This window comes from Panthera tigris, chromosome A1 (genome assembly GCF_018350195.1).
Source record: "Panthera tigris isolate Pti1 chromosome A1, P.tigris_Pti1_mat1.1, whole genome shotgun sequence".
NCBI classification, from domain to species: domain Eukaryota; kingdom Metazoa; phylum Chordata; class Mammalia; order Carnivora; family Felidae; genus Panthera; species Panthera tigris.
The window spans coordinates 66,529,756-66,548,888 of record NC_056660.1 but is presented as its reverse complement, the minus strand read 5'-3'; the positions used below and the strand labels follow the sequence as shown (position 1 = coordinate 66,548,888).

Here is a 19,133-nt window from a genome sequence, read left to right as displayed (position 1 = left end):
CGAACCGTGAGATTGTGACCTGAGCTGAAATCAAGAGTTAGACACTACCCACTGAACCACCCAGGCGCCCCTCAGGTGAATTTTCAAGGCCCAGCTAGAGAACTTAGCAGGGTGGAAGAAAAGGATTTTTTTTCTCTCCCAAATGTGATAAAATACATGTAACATAAAGTTTAGCCTTTTAACCATTTTTTTAAATGACTTTTTTTTTAAGTTTATTTATTTTGAGTGAGACAGAGACAGCACAAGTGGGGGAGGGGGCAGGGACAGAGGGAGAGAGAGAGAGTCCCAAGCAGGCTCTATGCCATCAGTGCAGAGCCCAGCGTGGGGCTCGAACCCACAAAGTCCTGAGATCATGAGTCAAAACCAAGAGTCAGGCGCTTAACCGACTGAGCCACCCAGGTGCCCCAAACCCTTTTTCCCACTTTTAAGTGTACTGCTCTGTGCATTAAGCACATTTACATGGCACAACAGCAGCAACCATCCCTCTCCAGAACTTTTTCATCTTCTCATTAGACAGTAACTCCCCGTCCCCCACCGCTTCTGCTCCCCAGGGCACCCCACCCTTGGCAACGGCCAATGTCATTTCTGTCTCTGTGAATGTGACCACTCTAGGTACCTCACAGGACTGGAATCACAGCGTTTGTCTTCCTATGACTCTCAATGTTTCTGGACACCAGTGTGTGGGTTCCCACACCGCCCGGTTTTCTGGTTCTCGAGACACCTACCCGGCGTCCTATAATGTCACCCAATTCTAACACCGTCTACCTGGAGTTAGCGTCAGACCCCACAGGTCCAGGCTCAGCCCCACAGGTCTGCCGGCCCCTCCCCCACCTCAGAAGCCAATCCGCTGCAAGGGGAGGTTGTCATCCGTGCTTCTGACCAACTGGCTGTGAATGGGGTTCCCATAACCCCCTCCTCGGGTTCGGTAATCTTCTAGAGGGGCTGGCAGAGCTCAGGAAGGCGGTTTACTAGCCAGACGTTCGTCATGAAAGGGTACAAGCTCAGGAAGGCCAGGTAGAAGAGATGCCTAGAGCCCGGGATGGGGGAAGGGGTGTGGAACAGCCACGCGCAAACCAGGGGCTCCGCTCTCAGCCCCTCCCCAGGTTCGCCAAGCCCGAGGCTCCCCGAACCCCTTCGTCAGGGCTTTTTATGGGGGCTGCGTTTCACAGGCATGATTGATCACGGCATTGGCCATGGTGAGTGACCTCCGTCTCCAGCCCCTCTCTCCTCCCCCAGGTGGGGGGTGGGGCTGAAAGTACCAACCCTCTAATCACCCTTCGGTTTCCTTGACAACCAGCCCCATCTTTACAAAAGTCACCTCATTAATATACCTCAGGTGTAGTTGAAGGGGGCTTGTTAGGAAAACAACTGGAAAAGGGCTGGTAATTAAAGACATCTTACCATTCTTCGTGCTCCTAAGGGTTTTAGGAGCTCTATGCCAGGAAAAGCATGAAGGCCAAATATATAGTACTTTTACTTTTCTTTTCTTTTCTTTCTTTCTTTTTTCTTTTTTTCTTTTTCTTTTTTTTTTTGAGAGAGAGAGAGCGCAAGTGAGTGAGGGGCAGAGAGAGACAGAGAGTCCCGACATGGGGCTCGAACTCACCAACCGTGAGATCATGACCTGAGCCGAAGTCGGATGCTTAACCCACGGAGCCATCCGGGCGCCCCCCACATTATCTATTTCTAATTATAAATCACAATATTACAGTCTTCAAGTCTCATCCATGTTGTTGCGTGCGTCGGAATTTTCTTCCTTTTTAAGGCTGATTAGTATTCCATTGTCTGTTTCCACACTTTGTTATTCATTCAAAAAATAACACTTTCAAGTGCACTTACTTTCTTCCTATAAATATTGACTTATATTCAGATGGGTTTCGTAGATGGGGAAAAAAACCCGAAGTTACTTGTTTCCTTCTTGTGTTGATACCCATGTATTAGTTTTTTGTTTTTGTTTTTGTTTTTTTGAAGGGCAGAAAATCGAACCAACAGGATTCTTTTTCCCTTATCTCCTGAAGATTAGTTTACTTTTTACATGTGAATAGAGTAGTGAGTGTATGTATTCAGCAAATACTGCTGATAGGTAAATAAAAGCTGTTGCTCTGTGAGTGACCGAAGTAGCTTATTCGACTCTAGGTAATTGTGCAACGTGTGCCATTTTTAGCCCTGGAGGTTCAAATAGACTTTCAAGTTGTGTGTTCTTGGCCTGGGCAATTTTTGCAAAACCATGCCTTGCTGGACAAGTTGCTTTTTCTGCCGTTCTCATCGTTAACGTCTGTGCTCTGAGCTTTGGAGAGCACAGCATTCCAATCGTTCAATCCAGCACGTTTCTGCTGCCCCGTTTCAACCTGCCCGAGGCAACTGTCGCTTCTACAGCCCGTCTTCAGATGCGTCCAGCTTTGTGGTTCTGAATTTCAGCAAGCACGTCAGACACGTTGACACAGCGACCATTCCGACCATTCCTTAACTTTCTGTTTCTGACTCTAAAATAATCGGTGAGGATGGAGAGGGAGGCAGCCGATGGGCTATGGGGGGTTGACATTTGGGTTCAAATCTTATTTTGTTTTTTCTCCATTGTGGAGACTTGACTTCACCATTCTTTCAACTTGTCTGAACTTTATTATCTGTAAAGAAAGAATAATGAGACCTCACAGTAGTCTTGCGAGGACTTAGATGATAAAAGGGTAGTACAGTTACACATTCAATGAACGGTAGCTGTTGTTTCATTCGTGAATGAAAAATATCATGCTTTGCCAAGCAATTGTCTTATATGATGTAACATTTGGTCTGAAGCATAATTCTAGATGATTCTAAATTTCTTGGAAGCTTGGATTTTTAGTGTGTTTTTCATGTGGATATTGGTATATCTGCTACTAGTTGCTGAGAAAGCTGACGTGGTGACGGTTTTATTTAGTAACCAGGTTTTGCTCTTTCAAGGCTGACTTCCAAAATTTGCGAAACCTCTGCTAATCTGTAGATGATACTAACAGCACTTCTTTTTTTTTTTTTTTAATTTTTTTTTTAACGTTTATTTCTTTTTGAGACAGAGAGAGACAGAGCATGAACGGGGGAGGGGCAGAGAGAGAGGGAGACACAGAATCGGAAGCAGGCTCCAGGCTCTGAGCCATCAGCCCAGAGCCCGACGCGGGGCTCGAACTCACAGACTGTGAGATCGTGACCTGAGCTGAAGTCGGACGCCTAACCGACTGAGCCACCCGGGGGCCCCTAACAGCACTTCTTAAATAATTTTTTTTTTCTTGGCGGGGGCACCCGGATGGCCCATTTGGTTAAGTGTCCGACTCTCGGTTTCAGCTCAGGTCTCACGGTCTCAAGGTTTTGTGAGTTCAAGCCCCACATCGGGCTCTGCGCTGCCAGTGAGCAGGGAAAGGGGTAACGTTAGGCAGGGAAATACAAGGGGCCTTCAGGGAGGCAGCTGCAGCTCCAAGTAGGGGGCTGAGGAATCCTCAGCGGCAGCAGAGTTTGGGGAAGAAGAGGAGACGATAAATGTGTTCCGGACCTGCCCGAGCTAGGTGTCATGTGTGAAGCCTCACGAACTTTCTGATGAGGTCCCAATAAAAAGTCAGGGACAGAAATCCTCAGCGGCTACCCAGTGGGGACCCCTCTCACTCTTGAAAGCTTTATCCTTTCCCTCAATAAACTTGATCGCTTTGCTCGCTTTCTGTCGTCAGCGAGATTCATTCTTCGACTCCGTGAGACCAGGACCAGTCTCTCTCCCACCCTTCTGTTAACACCAGCTCAGAGCCTGCTGGGGATCCCCCCACCCTCCCTGCCCCTCCCCCACTCACAGTTTCTGTCTCTCTCAAAAGAAATAAACTTTTTAAAAATTAAAAAAAAAAATTTTCCCTTGGGGCACCTGGGTGGCTCAGTTGGTTAAGTATCAGACTTTGGCTCAGGTCGTGATCTCAGGGTTTGTGAGTTCAAGCCCCACATCCGGCTCACTGCTGTCAGCCTGTCAGCGCAGAGCCTGCTTTGATCCTCTGTCCGCCTCTCTCTCTGCCCCTCCCCCTGCTCTCTCTTCTCTCTCTCTCTCTCTCTCTCTCTCTCTCTCTCTCTCTCCCTCCCTCCCTCCCTCTCTCCCTCTCAAAAAATAAATAAAACATTTAAAAAATGTGCGGGTAAAAAGATTTGTTTTAGTTTTTAATCACCCGTAATTCCACAATATAGAAATAATTACTGTTATCATTATGTAATATTTTCTTCTGATGTTTCTTAGTTTCATGCATTCTTGTACATAATTGGTACACTGGTTTCATGTCATTATATGATTATTTTCTGTTGTCTTAGTTTGGGTCCCTAAAACAAACTCTAAGGAATCTGAATGTAAAGAAGTTTTTTGGGAGGTGAGCCCAGGAAGCAATGGTAATTGAGTGCCAAGTGACACAGGAAAGGGAATGAAGACACGCTATCAAGCACATTTCCGGCATGGGCTACTGGCGTATAATGCTGCTGGGGAACTTTAGGAGACAGTGTGGGACACAAACCTGGGCATTGGGGGTATTTGTTGTGAAAATTAATGCAAGGGAACTTCATTTAGGGTGGAGTTGGAAGGCCGTGGGAGCGCGCGTGCCCCACCACTCCTTGCCAATGGCAGACCCAACAGAAGAGACCCACCTTGCACTGGTACTATTTTATTGCCCCAACAGGAGGAGGAAAGACTTTCCTCCTCCCCCAGCAACAGCCCAGCCAATGAGAAACTGTCACAACTCAGCCAATGAGAAGCTTCTATACTTCTCCCAGTACACTCCAATAGACTTTCGGTTTACAACAACTCCTCCCAACTCTCCCCCACCCCCTTTCCTCTGTAGGAGAGCTTTCCTCTCCTGTGTTCTGGGGTCTTGCTTTCTAGTATACTTGAACCTGGTGGTAATTTTCTGCTCTTCCTGAAGGAACCCATTTTTTCGCTGGTAAAATAATTGGCAGTTTTCTTTTTAAGGTTAACATTACTTGGTGATGAGAGGTGGGATCCAGAGAAGACCCCCAGCAACTTCGGAGGTGAGCCAAATAGGTGGCGCCCCCCACAGATCTAGTTGGGTTCACGCTCTTTCGCCAACCCTGGAGTTGGAGGGTATGTCCTCGCCTGGATTTCGAGCTCCATTCTTTGTATTAGAGCCGTCTAAACTTTATGTGAGATCTGTTTTAAGGCTTGTTCTCTCGGAGAGGACTGATTTGGCCTTCAGTCGGACTCCTTTTTGCCATTGGATTGTTCCTGTTGGAATTGTGCCAGTTTGAACTGCGTTGGTCTTTGGTCCAACTCTTTTTTTTAGGATCAACCTCTGCCTGTTGGAACAGTGCTAGCCTTCTGTCCTACTCTTGTTTGGAACTGGACGGTTCCTCCTGGATCGATGCAGGACTTTGGTCTGATTCCTTCTGGAACCAGGCTGTTCCTGTCGAAATCGTGCTGTTTAGGAATTTTTCTCTTTGATCTAGAGAAAAACCTCCAAGAAATGGGATCCCAGTCATCAAAATATTTTGAGCCCACCTCCCTCCACACCCTCACTCTGGCGTCTGGTTTGATGTTTAAAAACTATGTGGCTTCACATACACATTTATAACTAAATAGACTGACTTAACCAAAAATAATTTAGAACTTCCGTGGCCATTATGGGGAGCTTTTGCTCTCCCAAACTTGTTTTACTCAAAATTTAATTGGAAAGATGCAGCTTCTAGGGGGGAAAAACTGAGATGCCTATTTAAAAAAAATTTTTTTAATGTTTATTTATTTATGAGAGAGACAGAGCATGAGTGGGGGAGGGGCAGAGAGAAAAGGAGACACAGAATTTGAAGCAGGGTCCGGGCTCTGAGCTGTCCACACAGAGCCCAACGGCTGGAACTCAGGAACCCTGAGACCTGGACCTGAGTCGAAGTCTGATGCTTAACCAGCTGAGCCACCCAGGCACCCCTGGGATGCCTATTTTAAATGGTTCCTTGAGGCTTCCAAATATTTTCAAATATTCTAAGTTTGTCTCCCTGCAAAATGCTCTTGCTAAGTTAACTTAGACAAACAATTGAAAGGAGTCAAAGTGGTTTCTAGGCCTCTTTCCCCCACTCCCCTATCTTCTTTGTCTGCAACCACTTTGTGGTCATGCCTGCCTCTGTGTCATTTTCCTCTGTTGTCTCTGCCGAACTTCCCCTTTTCCTTTGTACCTCTCCCACCCCCCTCTCCTTTACCTACTAAAACTGCCTCTTTGAAGTTAACTCTCCTGAGGATCTAAAGAAACCCCAAATTTGTTATGTTCCCTGGACTAAGGCCAAGTTAAGATCCATAGTTAGAGAGTTGTTTTTTTTTTTTTTTAATATGTGAAATTTATTGTCAAATTGGTTTCCATACAACACCCAGTGCTCATCCCAAAAGATGCCCTCTTCAATACCCTTCACCCACCCTCCCCTCCCTCCCACCCCCCATCAGCCCTCAGTTTGTTCTCGGTTTTTGAGTTAGAGAGTTTTCTAAAGTAACTGAGGAATCCCATAAATTTGCTGAAGACTTTAGCATAGTTGTTTAAATTTAGCAACTGGCTTCTCAAGATTCATGTTAATTAGTCCACATGCTTGTTGGTGAGGGCCAGACCAAATATTGGATGAAACTAGCCCAGTGGGAACAACCTGAAAGGGATTTATTTAGAGAAACAGACTCCTAACTTTTGGCAGGATGCTAGAATGCTTGCTGGAAATCTCCACTGAGCAATTACAGTAGCTTTTCCTAAGCCTGTTGATTAGAACAAAATTTAGGCTGACACACAAAACCCTGATGAACACATTCATGACTGAAAATCGACTCCAAATTGTCTCTTAAGAAAGTTCAGGTCTTCCTTTAGAGGTTGAACCCACCAGGCAGCATTTAACTCTGTTTATTAATGGACTCAACCCAGATCTTTCTCCTTTAGTTAAAAGGACCAGGTTGGAATGGGAAACTATTCACTAAACATATAGTTAATTTGGCAAGCCAGCTCCCTCACATCCAAATGAAACAACAACAAAAACCCATCTAGTGCCTGCTGTCACTGGAAAGAGCCAGGGCATTGGTAAAAAGATGATTACAAATGTAAGTACTCTAGGCACCTTCAGTTTTCCACTGAGTCCAGTGTGTTTCTAATGCCCAGTATCTGGGCTCTGAGGAGCTTCAGGGCCTCTTCCCAATCCTCCCCTCTAACTGGCCCCAAGAAACTACTCCGGATTGGGAATGACTCTCGAACCACACTCCATGCCCAACCCTACCGCTATAAAGCAGCCCCTGCCTTGGAGTTACTGAATCAGTTCACATAGCGGGGGTCTCAAACCTCAACGGATTTCTGTCTGAACCCGTTCCCTTTTGTCTGTCCCTTTGAGAGTTATACACCCTTATCCTTGTAGTTCCTCTGCCTCTATTCATTTATTGGGCTAAGATTTCTTAGAAAAGAATCATGCTGGAATTTTCTTTTCCCCAAAGGGAGAATAATGCTAAAATTTGATCATAATCATCAAAATAGCCAACTAGGTAAATTAAATGGTCTTTTGACATTTTTTATTTGTTCTATCTTTAAAAGATATTTTATTTTAAAGTTTATTTATTTTGAGGGAGAGAGAGAGAAAGTGTGTGTGTGTGTGTGTGTGTGCACAAGTGAGGGAGGGGTGGAGAGACAGAATCCCAAGCAGGCTCCACACTGTCAGTGCAGAGCCCAATGCAGGGTTTGATCTCACAAGCTGTGAGATCATGACCTAAGCCAAAATCAATAGTTGGACCCAACCGACTGAGCCACCCAGGCACCCCTAAAGATTTTATTTTTAAGTAATCTCTATACCCAATGTGGGGCTCAAACACAACTCTTTTTTTTTTAATGTTTTTTTAAAATTTTTTTAAACATTTATTTATTTTTGAGACAGAGAGAGACAGAGCATGAATGGGGGAGGGTCAGAGAGAGAGGGAGACACAGAATCTGAAACAGGCTCCAGGTTCCGAGCTGTCAGCACAGAGCCCGACACAGGGCTCGAACTCACGGACCGCGAGATCATGACCTGAGCCAAAGTCAGCCGCTTAACCGACCGAGCCACCCAGGCGCCCCTCAAACACAACTCTTAAATCAAGAGTCACATGCTCTACTGACTGAGCCAGCCAGGTGCCCCTATTTGTTCCATTTTTGACGGCTCTATAGCCGAGTCCAGAGACACTGATTATTTGTTCCTATTGGAACAGGTGCCATCCTCGTTGTGGCAAAATCTTCCACCGATATTTCCCTACCAATATTGACGATCATTTTGTCAGTAGACCAGTAGTTTATCCTGAAGATAAAGATTTACCAGAATTGAAGCCGGTGACATCTGACAAGACCACTTCCCCAAGATGTCCAGACCAGGCCTGTATACTTTTTTTCTCACTGTTGCTTCTTTCTCTCTCTCTCTCTTGTGGGAAGACAGTGCCTCTGTCGGCATTTCCCAAGCCCTTGTGAAAGGGGGAAACCTTCTGATTATGGTCTTTAAGAAATAGCCTCCTCGTGATCCTGGGACAAATTAATTTTTCACTTGCTTTTTCTGAAGGGTTAGAAGGTCCAGAATTCACAAAAGTCTTCTTTCATTCGAACTGTTAACTCACTTTGGATTCTTATCCAAATTCATGGTCTCTGAATTTGCAACCCTACAGGCTGTATTATCATAACATTTTTAGTTCCAAACAGTTATTTTGAGATAACAATACTGTTTTAAGATGTCTTTGACATTTTAAGATGTTCTGCTCTTTTGCAAAAAGTTCATCAGCTGTTGCTTCCCATTTATACCTGGACTGCTTCTCCCCAGATGGACTTGTGTTCTTCCTTCAGTGTTGTCTTGCAGTATTCACTATTATGCTTTCATGACTGCTTTAAGCAGAGACTTCCAGGAGGCATACATGACTATGGTTTGCCTTCAGAAGGAGAATTTTTCTCCCTGTCAGAATAAATATTTCAGTTGGCTACTTTCAGCCCTAGAGTCTTGTTTTAGAACCATCCGTCATACAATTTGGAATTATGCTACTTCTTCTGTTTTTACGTATAATTACTTAAGTTTTGTATTTTGTCATCAAACTTAAAAAAAAAAAATGTACCCTATAAGGGGATGCTGGTTCAACACTTAGAGATGATCTCAAACTCTTATGACCTTGAGAAGATCTAGACTTTAGATGGGAAGTGGCTGAGAGTCCCTCCCTCCAACCCTTCCTTGTTATTCAAATGTGGCCTTAAGTGGTTTCCAACAGCTATGGACTTTGACATAGGACAGGAAAACCAGGAAAGGTCCTTCCTGGCACTGAGGGACAAAACCACTAAATATAAAGAAATTGACTACTGATTAGAGAGGCTTTCAAAGAAAGATCTTGATTAAAAGAGGGAAATGTGAACATTAATAAAAGGAAATTTTGTTTAGAAATGGAGTTGGGAGGACAGGCAGGGGGAGTGCGCATGCCCTATCACTCCTTGTTCATAGCCGACCCCACGAGATGAGACCCACCTTGCACTGGATACTATTTTACTACCCCTTCAGGAGGGAGAAAGGTTTTCCTCTTCCCTTGGCAACAGTCCAGCCAATGAGAAACTGTCACAGATCAGCCAATGAGAAGCCACTGTACTTCTAACTTCCAGTTTACCCTAATGGACTTTTCCCGTCTAACAGCCCCTCCCAACTTCCCGTTTTTTTCTCTAAACTTTTTCTCCTTTGTTTGGGGGACTTGCCTGCGGTTTTGCTGTAGCTTGCTTGTCCCGGGTTGCAACTCTCTGCTATTCCCAAATAAACTCTTTTTCCCCCCCTGGGGAAATAACTGGCAGTTTTATTTTTAAGGTTAACATCGCACACCAGCTCCTATCGGCCTATTGATTGAAGGCTTCTGGGGAAGAGAGCAGAGGGAGACTTGAATCCCCTGGCATTCCTGGCCTGCCTTGTACTTGGGCAGAGCAGACGGTGGTGATGGAGAAAGCCCTCCGGCAGAGCTGCAGGAAGTCAGGCCCAGGGCTGAAGGGCAGGTGCCGGCAGCATCCACCACACCATGGTATTAAAGACCGGCTATAGAATAGTCTAGATGGTGGATGAATGCCTTCTCAGGGATTACACTCCTGGTAATTATTTCTTTTCTGTTCCTCCTAAGGGTAAAATTTCTCAAAGGAGTTCTGGATAATCATTGTCTCCACACCTTCTCATTCCTTTCCTTCTTCAGGACATTTTTTATAGGGTTTCTATCGCCCTCTCTTTGAAATACTGCTTTAATTTACCCAAAACCCCCATCTTGCCAAATCTCATCATTACTCTTCTGTCTTCAATTTACTAGCCTTTCAGAAGCATGGGATCCAGCCTTTTCTTCTAGAAACACTCCCTTTGTGTCTGTGACTACATTTTTGCCCCCATCTGTCTCCTTGGGTGGGTTCTCTACCTGGAAATGTTGGAGAGCCTCAGGGCTTGGTCTTCGGCTTCTCTCGCTTTGTTAATTTTTGGGGTTCTCATCTTCTTTCGTTAACAAACATTCTTTTTTTTAACGTTTTTTTATTTTTTTATTTTTATTTTTGAGACAGAGAGAGATAGAGCATGAACGGGGTGGGTCAGAGAGAGAGGGAGACACAGAATCCGAAACAGGCTCCAGGCTCTGAGCTGTCAGCACAGAGCCCTACGTGGGGCTCGAACTCACTGGCCATGAGATCGTGACCTGAGCTGGAGTCGGACACTTAGCCGACTGAGCCACCCAGGCGCCCCATCGTTAACAAACATTCTTAAGTAAATCTAGCAAATGTCAACATTAAAAAAGTTTTCTTTTTATGTTTTTATTTTATTTTTGAGAGGGAGAGAGACAGAGTGTGAGTGGAGGAGGGGCAGAGAGCGAGGGAGACAACAGAATCCAAAGCAGGCTCCAGGCTCTGAGCTGTCAGCACAGAGCCTGGCATGGGGCTGGAACCCACAAACCCGTGAGATCATGACCTGAGCTGAAGTCGGATGCTTAACCGACTGAGCCACCCAGGAGCCCCCAGATGTCAACATTTCATATAATCTTGGGATATGTGTACATTTTTAAAGTAACATTTTGGGGATTATTTTTAGTATTCTTGAAATACTTTATATTTAAAGAGGAAAGAGGGGTGCCTGGGTGACTCAGTTGGTTAAGCGTCCAACTCTTGATTTGGGCCCAGGTCATGATCTCACAGTGTGTGGGATCAAGCCCCATGTCAGGCTCCGTGCATGCTGTCAGCATGGAGCCTGCTTGAGATTTTCTCTCTCCCTCTCTCTCTCTCCCTCCCCTGCTTGCATGTGTGCTCTCTCTGCTCTAGCTCTCTCAAAATACATAAACAAACAAACATTAAAAAAAATAAGAGGAAACTTTTACAAATTGTTTAGGAACACGTAAGCCATTTGTAAACCAAAGCACATGATAACATTCACTTCTCCAGCTGTCATTCCTTTTTTTCTTTTATGTTTATTTTTCAAGAGAGACAGAGCATGAGTGGGGGAGGGGCAGAGAGGGAGGGAGACACAGAATCCGCAGCAGGCTCCAGGCTCCGAGCTGTAAGCACAGAGCTGTCAGCACAGAGCCTGACGTGGGGCTCCAACCCACAAACCATGAGATCATGACTTGAGCCAAAGTCAGACGCTCAACCGACTGAGCCACCCAGGCTCCCCTTCCAGCTGTCATTCTTCAGGCAATTTCATCTCACAGAGGACAACTGAAGACAAGAGGCACCTAAGTTGCCAAAATTATATGCCCAAACTAATAATTATTCCTAGGAGAGATCCTCAGATCCTTACTTCAAGCCTATTAAACTGTACCTTAAAAATAGTGAAAAGTGAAATATTATTAGAAACAGGAGAAGGAATAAAAATATAAGAAAAACAGACATGAAACTTTAAAGAGTTAAATGGCCATTATTAAGTATATGTAAGGAAATCCATAAACCCCTATCCCTGTGTTTCATTACGCCTTAAGAGTACTGCATCAAATGGCATAATAATATATGCTGGTAATGAGACCAAATAATAACAGTTGTCATTCCGTTTTGCATACCTTAAGGGTAGAAGAGCATTAGCAATACAGTTTAGAAAAGTGCCCTTCAAAATTAACATTTTTTTGTTTTAATATTGAAACCTGATGGACTTCATTTCTGTCATCCACCTTATAATAAAAGCCTTAACCCAAAGATGTGACTCCAAGAATGGGAATCACAGACACAGATTGGAAACCCTGTGAGGGCATGAAACATGCATTTCAGTTAGATGCAGTTTGCTGCTTTCGTACAAACAGCTTCCCCCAGCGTGCAATTGAAAAACTTAATGTTTATTTTTGAGAGAGAGAGAGACAGAGTGCAAGTGGGGGAGATCAGAGAGCTGGGGAGACACAGAATCCAAAGCAGGCTCCAGGCTCTGAGCTGTCTGCACAGAGCCCAACACGGGGCTGAACTCAGGAACCATGAGATCATGACCTGAGCTGAAGTGGGTCGCCCCCCGCAGAGCGCAATTGAAAGTAGAATAACCAGAGGGGATGAGGGGAAGTCTCTTGTTAGAAAACAAAAAAGAATTCCAAAATTTCTTTATGTATTGAAAGTACTCCAGCTTTTTTTTTTTTAAATATATGAAATGTATTGTCAAATTGGTTTCCATACAACTCCAGCTTTTTTTAAATCCCTGAATGTCCTACAATGTATCTGAATATCCAAAATAATGACTGAACATTAATAATATGCAGTGCAAATTCATTTCACAAATGTTTCTTCAAATTCTATTTCTCTTAGTTTAACTGAAGCCATATTTAACAAACAGAAAAAAAAATTAATGAAGAGAAAACAGACCCACTGATTTAAATCGCCAAGGGTTGGGAAGGAGATTATAATGATAACTTCGGTAGTATTTCATAAATCATTATTTTTTTATTTTTTTTAATGTTTATTTATTTTTGAGACAGAGAGAGAGCATGAATGGGGGAGGGGCAGAGAGAGAGGGAGACACAGAATCAGAAGCAGGCTCCAGGCTCTGAGCCATCAGCCCAGAGCCTGATGCAGGGCTTGAACTCTCGGACTGCGAGATTGTGACCTGAGCTGAAGTCCGACGCTTAACCGACTGAGCCACCCAGGCGCCTTCATAAATTTATTTTTTAAAAATTGACAGGATAAAGGCTATGTCTGGCTTTCTAATTTTCTTTTTTTTTTTTTAAGTTTATTTATTTATTTTGAGAGAGAGAGCATGGGGGAGGGGCAGAGAGAGAGAGAGAGATTGAGAGAGAATCCCAAGCAGACTCGGTACTGGTAGCACAGAGCCCAATGCAGGGCTCAGTCTCACGAACTGTGAGATCATGACCTGAGCTGAAATCAATCATCAGACACTTAACCAACTCAGCCACCCAATTTTCTTGATTGAGTCAAGGAAAGCTGTATCTCTATCAGATGATGTATAAGTCTGTGAATTTCTCTAAGGGATCATTGGGATACTTTATTAATGTGGAATATTAATCTATAAATTATAAAAAAAACCTCTCCATTTCCTCTATTATTACCCTTCACCTTTTAGATACATAATCTTCACCAGTATTTTATCAGTATTTCATAGACCTTTTCTTTTTTTGAGTGGAAGGTACAGAGATTTCCTGTACCCCTGGTGCCTGCACATACATAGTTTCCCGCCCCCAACATCCCGAAGTAGAGTGGGTCCATTTGTTACAATTGATTAACCTACACTGAGGCAGTATGGTCAGGCAAAGTCTACAGTTTATAAGAGGGTTCATTCTTGGTGTTGTCAATTCTATGGGTTTGGACAATTCTGTAATGAGGTCTCTATCGTTATGGTGTCATACAGAGCATTTTCACTGTGCTCCACCTATTCACCCCTCCTCCCACCCATCCCCCCGCCCACTGCTCACCACCGATTTTTTAACTATTTCCATAGTTAGCCTTTTTGAGAATGTCATGTAGGTAGACTCATATACTATGTAGCCTTTGCAAATTGGCTTCTTTAACTTAGTAACATGCATTAAAGTTTCCTCCATGTCGTTTCATAGCTTGGTAGCTCATTTCTTTTTAGTGCTAAATAATATTCCATTGTCTGGATGTACCACAGTTGATTTATCCATTTGCTTATTTTTTTTTTAACATTTTTTATTATTTATTTTTGAGACAGAGAGAGACAGAGCATGAACAGGGGAGGGGCAGAGAGAGAGAGAGACACAGAATCTGAAACAGGCTCCAGGCTCTGAGCTGTCAGCACAGAGCCCGACACGGGGCTCGAACTTACGGACCATGAGATCATGACCTGAGCCGAAGTCGGACGCTCAACCGACTGAGCCACCCAGGCGCCCCTCCATTCACTTATTGAAGGACATCTTGGTTGCTTCCAAGTTTGGGCAGTTATGAATAAAGCTGCTGTAAGTATTACACAAATTAAAAAAAGAAATTCTTGTCCTTCAGAATTGCTCAACCAGTTTCTTTCCAATATGTATCCACACCAAACTGAAGAAGCACCTCCCCTGGTCCACTTCATGCTCTCTCCATCTTTGCCTTAATTGCATTATTGCGAGTTGATGTTTGCATATTAATTTTCTTATTTATTTATTTATTTATTTATTTATTTATTTATTTAAAACAATTCAGGAAAATATAATAAAGCACTCAAATGGATCTGTAAACAAGTGCTTTATTTATAGTGCATAACTGGTTGTTTTACAGAAATGAAACAAGTTGGTAGGCAGAGATGGATGGCGACCTTGATATTCAGTTGCTGGATGAAAGTCTGAATTTGAAATAAGAAAAGTGATGGTGTTAGGGTAGCAGAGTAAAGGTTGAGGTTCCATAGGACACACAGATGTGTGCTAGAAAGAGCCTGCCTGTCTGTTTTGATTGACAAGTAAAGACTTAAGTAGTCTGGCTGTTGAAAAATGAAAAATTACACACAGACACCCCAGTTGGTGAAACTTCTGGTCCAGAATTTGGTCTCAGTTTAGAGAGAGTGGTATCACTTACTGGGTACTAGCAAGCTGAAGCACATCGTGTGACTCTGAACTTTGCATAGATACATGACATGGGGTTAAATGTGTCCTTACAGACCAGCTCATTTGAAGAGGTGACATATCAGCTTTCTTAGCAGAGCTCTGGGCTGAAGGCCAGCTGCCCTTTTTCACTTGTTTCTTATCCAAAACTACTGTCTTATCTTGTTTCCTCCTTCTTGTAGACTGTGGGCAGTGGTAAAATACCCATTACCAGGAAGAATCTGGTGAAACCCACTGCAGGAAGTAAAAAAACAAAAAAACAAAAACCCAAAAATCCACCTTAGTCACCAGGGCTCAGGCACAGTCAAATGGTCACATGTTAGGAATCCAGAAAGAATCTACAGTTGAGTCAATAAAAGGTATTAGCCATTAGTGCAATGAAAATGAATCAATATACAAGTCAAATAGCTGGCTGGTCCTGAGTCCATAGATGAGGTGATAGCATGTGTTTACCACAAAAGAGAAGTAAAGGATGAGAAATGGGTAGAGTATAACCCTCTCTGCTATAGTCCCTCACCACGTCTTTGTTGCTTTTATCCCTGCTCCTAAGATACACCTTTTGTGGGTGCCTGGCCGGCTCAGTTAGAAAAGTATCGACCCTTTTTTTTTTTTTTTTTTTTTTTAATGTTTATTCATTTTTGAGAGAGAGAGAGAGAGAGAGAGAGCAGGGGAGGGGCAGAGACAGGGGGAGACACAGAATCCGAAGCAGACTCCAGGCTCTGAGCTGTCAGTACAGAGCCTGATGTGGGGCTCTAACTAACTGGCTGTGAGATCATGACCTGAGCCGAAGTGGGATGCCCAACCGACTGAGCCACCCAGGTGCCCTGAAAAGTGTGTGACTCTTGTTCTTAGGGTTGTGAGTTTAAACCCAACGTTGGGTGCAGAGATTACTTAAACATAAAAATTGCTTAAAAATAAAATCTAAAAAAAAAAAAAAAAAAATAGGCCTTTTGAAAGTTCTGCTTCCATTCTGGTCATGATTCCAAGCTCTCAATACCATTTTATTGGTTCCCCTTGCATGATTGTCCCTTCCCTTACTCCTTCCATGCTGTTTCTTTACATAGATCTGAATCTCTGACCTACATTATTTTCCTTCTCTCTAAAGAACTTCTTTTAACATTTTTTTGCAAGGCAGGTCTACTGGCAAAATAATCCCCCGATTTTTGTTTTTCTGAGAAAAACAAAATTTTTGTTTTTCTGTATTTTTTCTTCACTCCCAAAAGATTTGTTTTTCTGAGAAAAACAAAATTTTTGTTTTTTTGTATTTTTTCTTCACTCCCAAAAGATCATTTTACAGGGTATAGAATTCTAGGTTGTTGTTGTTGTTGTTTCCCTCTGCACTTAAAATTTTCACTCCACTCTCTTGTGTGGTTTCTGAGGAGAAGTTGGACGTAACTCTGATCTTTGTTTCTTTTATAGGCAAGGCCTTGTTAAGGTTTGAGTGTTCTGGCATATTTCAAAATGGTTCCTTTCCCCTCCCCCCCTGCAGGAAGCCTCTCTGATACCAACTGTGGGAACCTGATAAAGCTCTGGGAAGTAAATGTCACGATATTGTGGGCATCCCTCCGTGACTGGGTTCCCCCGGACTTTTTAACTTTCAGACTTGTTCACACTGAGCCTCCAGCAATTCGTCAGCTACAGTTCAGCTGGTCCCTCCAGGCTAGGGGTCCTGGGGTTCCAGGATTCACCTGTCTGCCTCCTCACTCTTGGGAAAATGGTTGACTGTGAGTCCTTCTCTCTCTTACAGACCTGGGAGGAGTTCTCTTTCTCATTTTTTTTTTTTTTAAAGCTACACTCTCCCCCTAAGTTATACTATATAATGCCATGGATTTTTAATTTTGGAATTTTTGGTGTTTTGCTCCCAGATTTACACAGGCTGGCTCCTTGTTTCAGTTCAAGCCTATCTTCTGAGTAGCATTCCTCACTAGGTAACTTAAATCAGCTGGCCAGCACCTTTAAGCACTCCCTTTCACATCCTATTTTCCTACATTGTCCTCACCAAACCTGAAATTATCTTGTTCGCCAATTTACTTACTTACTGTATTTATAGTTTACTGTCTATTTCCCACTATTGACCCTCAGCATTTTGAAGGGAATCTGATGTATGGTAGGTGTTCAAAAAGTACTTGTTTAAAAGTGAGTCATAATTTACTTAAACATTCTGCCTTTGCTGGGCTTTTAGCTGTTTCTAAATCCTATGCTCTGATAAGCATATTTATACATAAAGAAATCTGTACATAAATTATCATCTGTACTTTCCATTTATTTGTTTGTTTGTTCATTTATTTATATTTGAGAGAGAGAGAGAGAGAGAGAGAGAGAGAGAGAGAATATCTTAAGCAGGCTCACATTCAGTGAAAAGCCCAAAGTGGGACTCAATCCCACAACCCTGGAATGATGACCTGAGCCAAAATCAAGAGTCACATGCTTAACCAACTGAGTTACTCAGGCACCCCAGTACTTTTTCCCTTAATAATCCTATAAATGGAATTCCTATAAGTAGAATTACTGAATCAAGAGGATGAATATTTTTAAGGATCTCAAATGTATCTCAAATGTAAGTATTGCCAAATGTTTTCTAAAAAGGCCATTTTAAGGGTTCCTGGGTGGCTTAGCCGGTTAAGCATCAGATTTCAGCTCAGGTCGTGATCTCACAGTTCATGAATTCAAACCCTGCATTGTTAGCACAGAGCCTGCTTCTGATCCTCTGTCTCCCTCTCTCTCTGCCCTCCTCAGCTTTGCATGCTCTCTCTCTCTCTCTCAAAAATAAACATTAAAATTTTAAAAAATTTTTTAAAAATAAAAAAATAAAGAAAATAAAAAGGCTATTCTAATTTACCTTTTGCCAATAGTATACTACATACAGTGCCTCTTATGTTTTGCCTTCATTAACATGGGGTACATTGTTTTTTAAAAAAAAATCTTTGCTAATTTGAAAAATAAAAAACCTTTGCTAGTTTGATAGGTGAGAACAGATGTATTTACATATTTATATTTATTATTTGTATAATTTTGGTATAAGTTACTTTTTACCCATTCTTTTTCTAGATTGCAAGGCTGGAAGTAGGGATTTCATCTTTTTAGGTGTATCTTTTTCTGAAGACATCTTGATCAACTTTTAGCAGGTTCTGGACAACGAATCTCAATAATGGATTGGTTTTCCAAACGACTGAAAGCAAAATAACTTGAACTTTTGATATTATTATCACATCTTAAAGGAAGACCAGGTAAAATATATCGAACCAGGCTTTGTGAATGTTTTAACTATTTAACTCGTTACGATAGCATCATAACGTAGAAATGACTAAGATCCAATGGGAAGTGACACAAGTACTTCATTACTATTAAGGAAGTTCTGAAACCTAAGGATGACCTCTTTTTATGAACTAGAGCATGTTCAAGGTCACTTGTATAGTAACACGAATCTTATTTGCTTGCTTTCTTGAGTGGGAAAGAAATTAGTGGTGTTCGAGCCTATCCATTGATTACAGCAATGCTGTTCACAGAAATATACACTGAGGGGGCACCTGGGTGGCCCAGTCTGTTAAGTGTCTGACTTCAGCTCAGGTCATGATCTCACGGTTTGCGGTTTCGAGCCCTGCTTTGAGCTCTGTGCTGATAGTGGACAGTGGACAGATGATAGCTTGGAGCCTGGAGCCTGCTTCAGATCCTGTGTCTCCTCTCTCTGCCTCTCCTCTACTCGTGCTCTCTCATTCTCTCTCAAAACTAAATAGACATTCAAGGAAAAAAAAAGAATGTATTTAAAGAAATATACAGGGGCGCCTGGGTGGCTCGGTCTGTTAAGCGTCGGACTTTGGCTCAGGTCATGATCTCGCGGTCCGTGGGTTCGGGCCCCGCGTCGGGCTCTGTGCTGACAGCTCAGAGCCTGGAGCCTGTTTCAGATTCTGTGTCTCCCTCTCTCTGACCCTCCCCTGTTCATGCTCTGTCTCTCTCTGTCTCAAAAAAATAAATAAACATTAAAAAAAAAAAGAAAGAAATATACAGTTGAAGCCACAGCTGTAATTTTATGTTTTTTAGTAGTCACTTTAAAAAGGAACATGTGAAGTTGAAATCAGTATTAGCAAGATATTTTTAAACCAGTGTGTCCAAAATACTACCATTACAATATGTAATCAATGTAAAAAGTCACTGAGACATTAACATATAT

At 42.8% G+C, this 19,133-nt stretch overlaps 1 protein-coding gene across 9 annotated transcripts in view; it reads left to right on the top strand.

Moving 5' to 3' along the window:
• Positions 1 to 956: 956 nt before the first annotated feature.
• ABCC4 (ATP binding cassette subfamily C member 4) overlaps positions 957 to 19,133 on the top strand; it is a 286,538-nt gene continuing 268,361 nt past the window's right edge. For 2 of the 9 annotated variants that reach the window (XM_042979289.1, XM_042979271.1), the window contains exons 1-3: positions 1,009 to 1,196; positions 4,952 to 5,010; positions 18,014 to 18,192. The gene's annotated coding sequence lies outside the window, so the exon portion shown is untranslated. Of the gene's footprint in view, positions 1,197 to 2,297; positions 2,493 to 4,951; positions 5,084 to 9,919; positions 10,071 to 18,013; positions 18,193 to 19,133 lie in introns of those variants that run through there. The other 7 variants (XM_042979281.1, XM_042979308.1, XM_042979296.1 and 4 more) reach the window with 7 other exon arrangements.